This window comes from Phalacrocorax aristotelis, chromosome W (assembly GCF_949628215.1).
Source record: "Phalacrocorax aristotelis chromosome W, bGulAri2.1, whole genome shotgun sequence".
In the NCBI taxonomy this organism is placed as follows: Eukaryota; Metazoa; Chordata; class Aves; order Suliformes; family Phalacrocoracidae; genus Phalacrocorax; species Phalacrocorax aristotelis.
Window position 1 is genome coordinate 392761 of NC_134310.1, and position 8965 is coordinate 401725.

Consider the following 8965-nt stretch of genomic DNA (forward strand, 5'->3'; position numbering starts at 1 on the left):
AGGCACTCTACAGCATACATCATGTCTGGGGTTTCAACAGACAGAAGGAATGATCCTGCCAGGCAGGACTTAATCTGACTTTAGAAGCCTTTAAGGGCATCCTCTAAGTGGAAGGCAGAGACAGGTGGCTAAGTATATCCAAGTAAGACGATCTTGTGATCCAGAGTTAAGTGCAGGCTGCACACAGACACATTACGCATTCATTTTGAATGTTTGACTTTCGTCCTGTTTCCTGAGGACTGTAGGGACATTTGGTGTTGTATTCAACTCCTATACTCACCTCAGTGGTGGGATATCTTAATGATACGATCCCCCACTGTCCTACACTTCACTGTCCCCACAGCTCCTTGCTCCCTTCCCACAGGGAGCAGACGGCACTCTCCACTCCCTGACACCTTAACCTAGAGGATAGGGAGAATGGGGAGGAGGGGACCAGGCTGTAGAAAGCATCTAGGCCTCAGTGTTCCCACAGACAGGACTGCCAGCTGTGCCACCAGACAGGGTGCCTAGCTTCATCAGGCCCAGTGGTATTTCTTGTGTTCTTATGCTATGCAACAGAGATCTTTCATCTCTTCTTAGACTTTGCTATGCCTGAGCGATGCATTACCCTAGAGCCTGCTGATATTATACTTCAGCGGGTTTTCAGGTCAAGAGTAATGCAGACAGAGATCCTGCCTGCTCACTTTTCTGCTCTATGGTTGCATGTGTCTCTTGATTATCCTCGTGCTGTTCTTCCGCTATCAGCGCTTTGTAACTCACCCTCCTGGCTTCTTCAGCCTCCCCAGTTAGACGCCACTTTTCCCACTGTAAATGCCACGTTTCAATGCTGGGAAACCTTTCCTCTGTGTGTCTAAAACTCATTAGAGCAAAAGGGGGCACTCTTGCACTGCAGTCTCATCTGTATGGGCTATGATAGTTTAACAAATACTCTGGCTGCGATATAAGAGCTCTGACCAGTAATCGTTCATCAGTGGGTAGTTAATTCTCTGTTTTGCCACTGACTGCCTGTGTTAAGAATCTTTCTTGATAAACGGATGGCAATGACGTGCTCCTCATGTTTGTGTGCTTCCTTAAAGTTGCTTTAAACTGTCTCTTACTCAAGGAGAGACTAGAATTTCTTTCTATCAATGGCTAGGACACATTCAGCTTGTCTCATCCTTCTCTGCTGTTCTTCCTGCTTCCTCGTACCCAGCAGTGCCAGTAGATGGATGGAGGGGGGGGAAGTGCAATGAACTCTAAAAGGGAACTTAAACTTACCTTGACAATGATTTGGGGAGTGGGGCGTGCTATTTTTAACCTAACTCATTGCCTGGTCCTACAATCTGTTTAATGCCACGAAGGTGGGAGCAAATGGCCACTGTCAAGGAGTGTGCCACTGCTGCCAAACACAGCACGCCTGCATAGTGAAGCACTGCCTGCACTCTTTCCTCAAAGTGTGCGGGCTGTGGGCCACCAAGGACAAAGCCAGGCCAGGCCTGCTGTGCTTGAACAGCACACGCTTTCCCCGAGACCCCTGTGCCCAGCACACTGCCCGAGAGCTCTGCTGGCCAACGTACTCTACGTACACGTTTCCCTTGTATCTCTCCTTATGTCTGCCCCATATACCCAGATTCTGTTGTTTCTTTTTGTTCCACATTCACTGAGGAATGAAAATGTGATTGAACTATCACTTCAGTTTATCCTTTTGGTTTTTTGGTTGTGATTCTTGCTGCTCATACTTAGCGCTTCCTTTCCTCTGCCTAAGCCTGAGTGTAGGCGCAGGCACCTGTCAGAGGTTACATCTGTGTGTCATACAGTGTCTTCAGGCTGTGGCAAATAAGGCTTGGGATCAGGATTCAGACTAAGCCCGGTTTTTCACTGATCTCCTGTCTGTAGCCACTCAGTTTTACCCTGGATTCACCACATACAATTTTCTCTTTTGGTGAACTCTAGCTCACCATAGCTCCCTAGCTGCTCTCCATATCTGATACTACCCAGAGTAGAAGGAGCAGAGCTAAGCTCTTTAGATGACTCCTACGATCACAATATCCTGCAGTAAGGCCACTGACCTTGGAGAGAGGACTCCTGGTTCATTTCCTCTGTTTCTATTACTATAGTATTTTATTAAATAATCATACAAGCGTAAAACAGAGGGACAGTTCTTCGAGCAGAGATCAAATGCAGCTCTAGCTCTCAGCCCAAGGGTCTTCTCTGCTCTCTCTTAACTCTTTTTCTGCATAATGCCATGTTTCAGAGGGAAAGAAATGGAAAGCAAGAGCGATTCCTTTCCCTATCTCCTAGAAAGATGTGGTGTGATGATTTGAAATGTTCACGCTTCTGGCAGATGAGGAGAGAATCGGACTGGCTATCTTGCAGCTTGAGCATATGCTTCAGTCATTGGAATAATGGGGACCTGGAGGAGAATGCTATTGGATGTTAGGCAAAGCCCAGGTTTGACAGCTGAGAAAACTCCCTGGACAGGGGCCTTCATGTAGGATAGAAAAACACAGTTTCTGGATAATGATTGGTCTTAAGCTAGGTCTTCATAAGCCACCCACACTGTTCTTAGCTGACCTAGAACAGAAACAGGACTTTATGGCATGTTCTCACTGCAAAATAAGCCGAAGCCAGGGAGCTAGTTCAGCTTTTGGATCCCAGTCATTCACACGCATAACTGCTAGCACAGGTGCTAACACAGTTTTGGCCCCGGCTAAGTAGCAATATATGAGAGGTCTTTGGTGCACCACAGAGCAATAGCACACGCTGGGGATCATTGACAATGGGCAGGACAGATGAGACTGCATCAGAACTGGTTCCCTGAACCCTTTGTGGCCTTCTTGTGCAGGTTTTACGCATCAAACTACATTATGCACCCTAACACCACACTGCGCAGCAGGCAACGCACGTTCTTCAAGCTTACAGCACTTGCTCTGTCTCAGGCACTCTGAACTGGAAAAGCACACATGCGAAAAAAAGCCTCATCTCTTCCATGCCTTAGGGCCAGATGGTCCTCACATGAAACCCAATGGAAATCCAGAGTTAGGAGTCAGATAACGGGGATATATCCAGCCTGCACTGCATCGACTCACGGTGGAAAGCAGTTCCTGGCACTGTTTCATCTGGAGTCCAGATGTAGCCAATGCACCATCTGAGCCAAAAGGCCAGACAAGCTGGCTGCGAAGGGATTTTTTGCATAGCAGTGCAGGTGTCACTTTCCTTCTGTCTTTCCTCAGCCACCAACAGCCATCCTAGCCACATTCTCACTACATGCAAGGTGAGACCTGAATATACGTACTCTATAGGGAAAGGTAACCTGAGAAAGGCAACCTGCATACTCTTATAACAAACTTACATCATATAATTCTCTTGTGTTATTTAAATTATGTAATAAAATAGCAATATAATAATTGTATAAAATATTGCACGTGTCATATATAATAGGCAATAAATCTATAATATTTGTAAGAAATATACTATATAACACATTATAATAAAGTTATCGTTTATGTTATCTATAAAGCAGTATCCCAAAAAGTCATCATATAATATTTAATGCTGCAATTGAAAATAAAATAGTTTCTTTATAATTATGTAAGGAAAATGTCACTATGGAGGTGCGTAAACACTGGAACAGAGGCCCAGAGAGGTTGTGGGATCTCCATCCTTGGAGGTGCTCAAAACTCAAAGGTCATGGACAACTGGCAAGGCTGCGAGCAAGCTGATGTGACTGTGCCTGCTTTGGGCAGAGGGTTACGCTAAAGCCCTCCAGAGGTCCTGTCCCCATGTATGTGACTCTGATTTTTGACCTCTGGTAGCACGGCAGCCACAAGATAAATTATAATATGCACGTGTCAAGCAGACTAGAGATTGCTTAAGTCTTCTGACATACATGTTTCTTCAATACATCTCAGATATTTTGTGACATGAATTGTAAATGAAAGGAGGTAGAAGAGAGGGAATTAAAGATCAAGGATCAGATGTTAAATCCTGCCTGCTCAGTTGCTGGTATCAAAACAGTTTGTAACTGTGCATTCACCATTAATAGTAGACATACTTTGTGCCACTATACTCTGCAAGCAAATAATCAGGGTGGTCAAACGTGGCTAAGGTGGTTTCTGTTTGACGATATTTAGAACTCGATAGTTCCTGCAAATGACAGGCTTCATCTTACCGGCCATACATAGGCAAGTCTCCAGCTAGACTTAGCATGACTGTGAAGTACAGGACGAGACCCTATGTTAGCAGTACTAACCAAGGGATGAGGTCATTGTAGGATAATGGGGAAAACTGACCTCTGCTACAACTAAATGTCATGTTGATAAACACAACTTCACTGGTTTTTATAAACAAAATTAAACTTAATTTGCTTCACAGTAGCTAAGGTGCCGTTAATTCAAAACCCACAGAATAACTCACTGGACACAGTTAATAGTCAGCAGACCACATAGGCCAGGCTTTGAAAGCATTTAATATTCACTGAAGTGCTGCTTGTATCCAATTATAACTCACTACTTGCCATCTTAATAATTTAAATCTGTCCACTCTTTAGAGGGAAAAAATGCACTAATCAAAGACATGAATGCACCTTTTGCTTTTGACAGCATTAAATTAAAACTAAATGGTAGATCTTGAATGAGTTACTCTGCAAGAATAAAGGCATTAATGAGGTAATTTCATTATAGAGGCTCATCCAAGCCTATGTGAAAACAAGGGAAGTAAATGGAGAGGAAAGCCACCGAGGAAATTAGGGTTCCTTCCACACTAATTAATGTTTTGGGGCATTTAGTACAGGCACCAAATTAACTGCTCCAAAGAACTCCATTGAAAAAAAAATACATTGTTGCCCTGCCATGTAATTAGAAGACAGTACAAGCAGAACACTTAATGAGTATAAAGGCAGCCTTTAACTTATTCTGCCCAGCCTCTGAAAACATGCCATTGTGGAGGCCTAAGTTTAAGGAAGCACTAGGCGTACAATATAGGATTGTTTAGGTCCTTCTGTTCGGTGAGCTGTAAACAGGTAGCCCTGAATGAGAGACTCTGAGACTCCTGGGAGGCCCGGCTTCCCAGAAAAAAAAAAAAAAAAAGGTCTTAAATGCATCCAGAGAGAAGGAAAAAAGGTGAATAGGCCCCGCACAGCCAGCACAGTGAATGCTCACCGCTGTCTTAAGTGATTACATGATGTTGTGCCACCCCCTCTCATTGAGTTATCTTTACACTGCTTTTGTCTCCTCTAATTGGAGCTGATGAGGTGCTAATTGGTTGCTTTTTTAAAAAAGCACTACTTAAGCAGTGGCAAACAGAGTAAGACAGCATGAGTGGAGTTAATGAGGGCTTAGGGGAAAAAGAAAAAAAACCCGAAACCACCAAAAAACAAACCAACAAAAAACCAACACCCACCCACCGCCAAAAAAAACCCCAACCCAACCAACATCAAAAAACCAAAATCAAACCAAACCTAAAACAACCCTCCATACGAATGGGCACACAAACACATATACAGGTATGCCTTCCTCTTGGTATAAACAAAAACATGGAGGGAAATTACTGACTTTAGGTAAATGGCTGTAAGGATTTGAGGTTTGTGAGAAAAGGGGCAACAGCAGGAATAAATAAGTGCCTAATGCTTTGGCTAGCATCCTTGGCACGCCAGATGTGTGCCTGAGCACACTGGCACCTGGCGGGGTTGCTTACAAAGCGTGGTGCCATGCCACACCATGCCGTGTGATGCCCTGCCCTGCCGGGCACCACAGGACCCCTGCATCTGGCTGCCTCGGCACCCAGCACGGCAGCCAGGTGCAGGGCAATGGCGCTTGCGTGCTGTGCTGCCCGTGCTGCCAACCCAACCCTCCATCGCTGGGACGCTGCCCTTGGGGGACTGCTTGGTCACTGCCAGGGCAGCAGCAGGCGTCGAGACTGGTGGCGGGTGCCCAGCATGGGGTGCAGAGCTTGCGTGGCCAGATGCAGGGCCCTGTGGCTGCAATGGCCCAACCAGCGAGGACTGTCCTGGAGGTGGTTTTCATCCACTTACGCAGGTTGCTGAGGTAAGGTTTACATCTGCCTCAGAAAACTTCGGGCTAGTGGGTTGAATTAGTCTGACCCCAGTTTGCGGCTCACACGCGAGCTGCTTGCTGTGGCCCCCTTTGCAGCCCAGGGAAACGCTGGGCTTCGCTCTGCCTTTGCAGTGTGTCAAACCACACGGCAATGGGCCTTGGAAGCGAGTTGGTTTGAACACCACAGCTAGAGCAGCATACCTCACTCTGACAGGAGTGGAGCTGTTGGCTGGGTCACAGCCCTCGGCCTCACAGCCCGCAGGAGAGGCTGGCACAGAGCACTTCACTGGCCCCTCTACCCCTGTCTGCAGTTAGCACTGAAACCAGTAAGGAGGCCTTTTGCCACTGAATTCCTCTCACCTTCCTCACTATAAAGTACAGCCATGATTTACATGAAAGCAGTAATGGGTATTGGGGGACACTTCTGAATAACCGTATTTTCAATAAATGGGCTTGTATTAAAAAATAAATCTGTAAAGCATTACCTTTAAAAATATTTAAATGCTTAGCCTTTGGTAATTTTGTGTTTTGAAAATATTCTTAATGTAGTTACATAATTTGGGTGTGTAATTAATAACTTTGACAACCTTTTCAATAACAGCTTCAATATGGAAATAACCTGAATAGTTTGAACTCCATGAAGAAAAGGAAAAGATAGATTTTTTTTTTAAAACGCTTTGCATTATTTTACCCATATTTTTTTTTGTCAGCTTTATGTAAAGGATTGTGATTAGACTACATAGCGTTAAACCTGCTGCTACTGCAACTGGATCCAGAGGTCCTAGTTTTGCTATACCCATATGCATTTTCTAAAAAAAGTTTTGAGTGACATTGGGCACTTCGCATTTTACACATATTCTGTAGGCAGGCTGATATTGCCTCCTGCATTTCTAGACCAATTCTGAAGTTCCCTGCTACTGAAAGTATTCTGAGTCCTCAAAGAGAGTACAAAAAGTACCTGGTCTATTGCTGATGTTGCCTGGCAATACACAAAAATAATTCTGCAAGCTTTTTGAAAATGACACTGCAAATGCCTGTATTAAACACAGTCTTCTGCCGTTTCTGAGTTTGTCTATGTCTAGTCTAGACAGACATGTGGGCACAGAATGCTTTTTCAGTAGCTGCAAGGATGCATTTTTAAAGTAAGTGATACCTTTGGGGCTCCAGGGAGAGGTTGCCCAATGGTGACAACTTTGTCCTGTCTGCCACGGGCTCAGTACCATCAGGCAATTCTCTAATTCCTTTAAAACTCTTCTGCTGAGCAGTTTCATATTAGCCAAAAAGAGAAAAGTGGAGTTGAAACTACAAAACCTACAGTCAGCTCAGGAAGACTATGCACCTTTTATTAAGTCAACTGAGATGATCTATTTACGCTGAAGAGAAAGGAACAGTCAGGGCTCACACTTTCCTCACTTCTGCTCTTTTCTTTTTTCTTTTTTTGCCTCTGTATAACCACTGTTAAAAAACCCCAATTAGTTTGCAAACAGCCAGTTACTTGGGTATGTGTTTAAGCTTGGTAATTTGTACCCCTATTCACATTCTAAACCGGATTCTTTTCACTCTAAGGCAGGGTCACTTGCTTTTCTTTTCGGTTGTCGTGAAAACGAGGGATTTCTTGCTGGCTGGTAGAAAGAAACTTCCTAGTGAACAAAGTTACAATTAATTCCTCTAAATATGTGTTCCTAGAGCCATCCATCTATAAAACAGGCAACGAAGCAGGGCTCCTTGCTTTATGAAGTTCCAAAAGATGCACAGCTGAAAAAAAACCCGAGCTTTGGATCCCTTAAGGCTAATTGAGCAGGGGTTTTTTGTTTGTTTGTTTTTTTTTCAATTCACGCACTTGAAAATCTTCATGAGTTTTCCAAGGCAGGTATGATTGTGCCCACAGAGATCTGCGTTCTCGTCACTGCTGCCTGCTGTGTTCTCACAGAATGCTTGCAGGAGGTAGTACCTCCTTTGTTTCCCATGGGATTAATACCTTCTGGTTTACCACAAGCCAGTGTGACACGAGTTGTGAAATTGCATGCTGTGTGTGCCAAGATGTAATCCTTAAACATGTTCTACCCTCTTCCCGCTTCCTCCTCCAGTTTACTTTTTACCTTGCTGCTGTTGGGAAAGATGCTTCCCATGCCCCCTCCCCTCCTACTAAGCATGGCCAATTGTGCACCAATTTAAATAGGAATGACCTCCATTTTCTGAGGGTTCTCCTATTCTTAAGGAACAAAGAGGCAAGAAGGCTGGGTCCTTCCCCAGCTCTTGGTGTTCCCAGTCCTGCTGAGTGATGGCTTCCTATCTCTGGCTGCTGCTTCATGAGCTGCAGCTTGAGGGCACATGCAGAGGATGAATGCAGTCCTACCACACCTAAGGAACAGGAAAGGTAGGAACCACTTACCTGAGCCCTTGGGATGGCATATCTCATCAGCTGCTGCTAGTGAGGGGACTAAAGGTGCCTCAAACCAACCTCCTCTTGTTGGTAAGTTTAGATCCAGTGAGTAATTTAGTGGTTGCAAAGTGCATGGAGTGGATGTCACGTCGCAAAGGCAAAATCACATTTGTAATTAGTGTTGCACCTGCTAGAGCAGAAGCATCTTTTAATTCCTGCTGGTAATTGTTCCTGAATGCATTTTCAGGCCATCTCATCTGTAAGCCTGAGCCAGTGGCTCCTACCATCAATGGACAATAAATCTCTCATCTTTGACCTTGGAGAGAATTTGGCAGCTATCCCTGCACAAGAGGTAGCAGATAGCAGTGTATGCTCACTAAAGTGGCACAGCACCTGGTGTGGAAAGTGGAAAGCATCAAAGCCACTTGCCCACTGCTGCTGCTGTCTACAATGTTTCCAAAGAAAGCAAGCAGCAGAGGAGAGGCAGGTAAGCAAAACCTCCCTGCCTTTCCCTGTCCTCCTTCCTGCTGCTTTGTCCCATAGAGTGTGA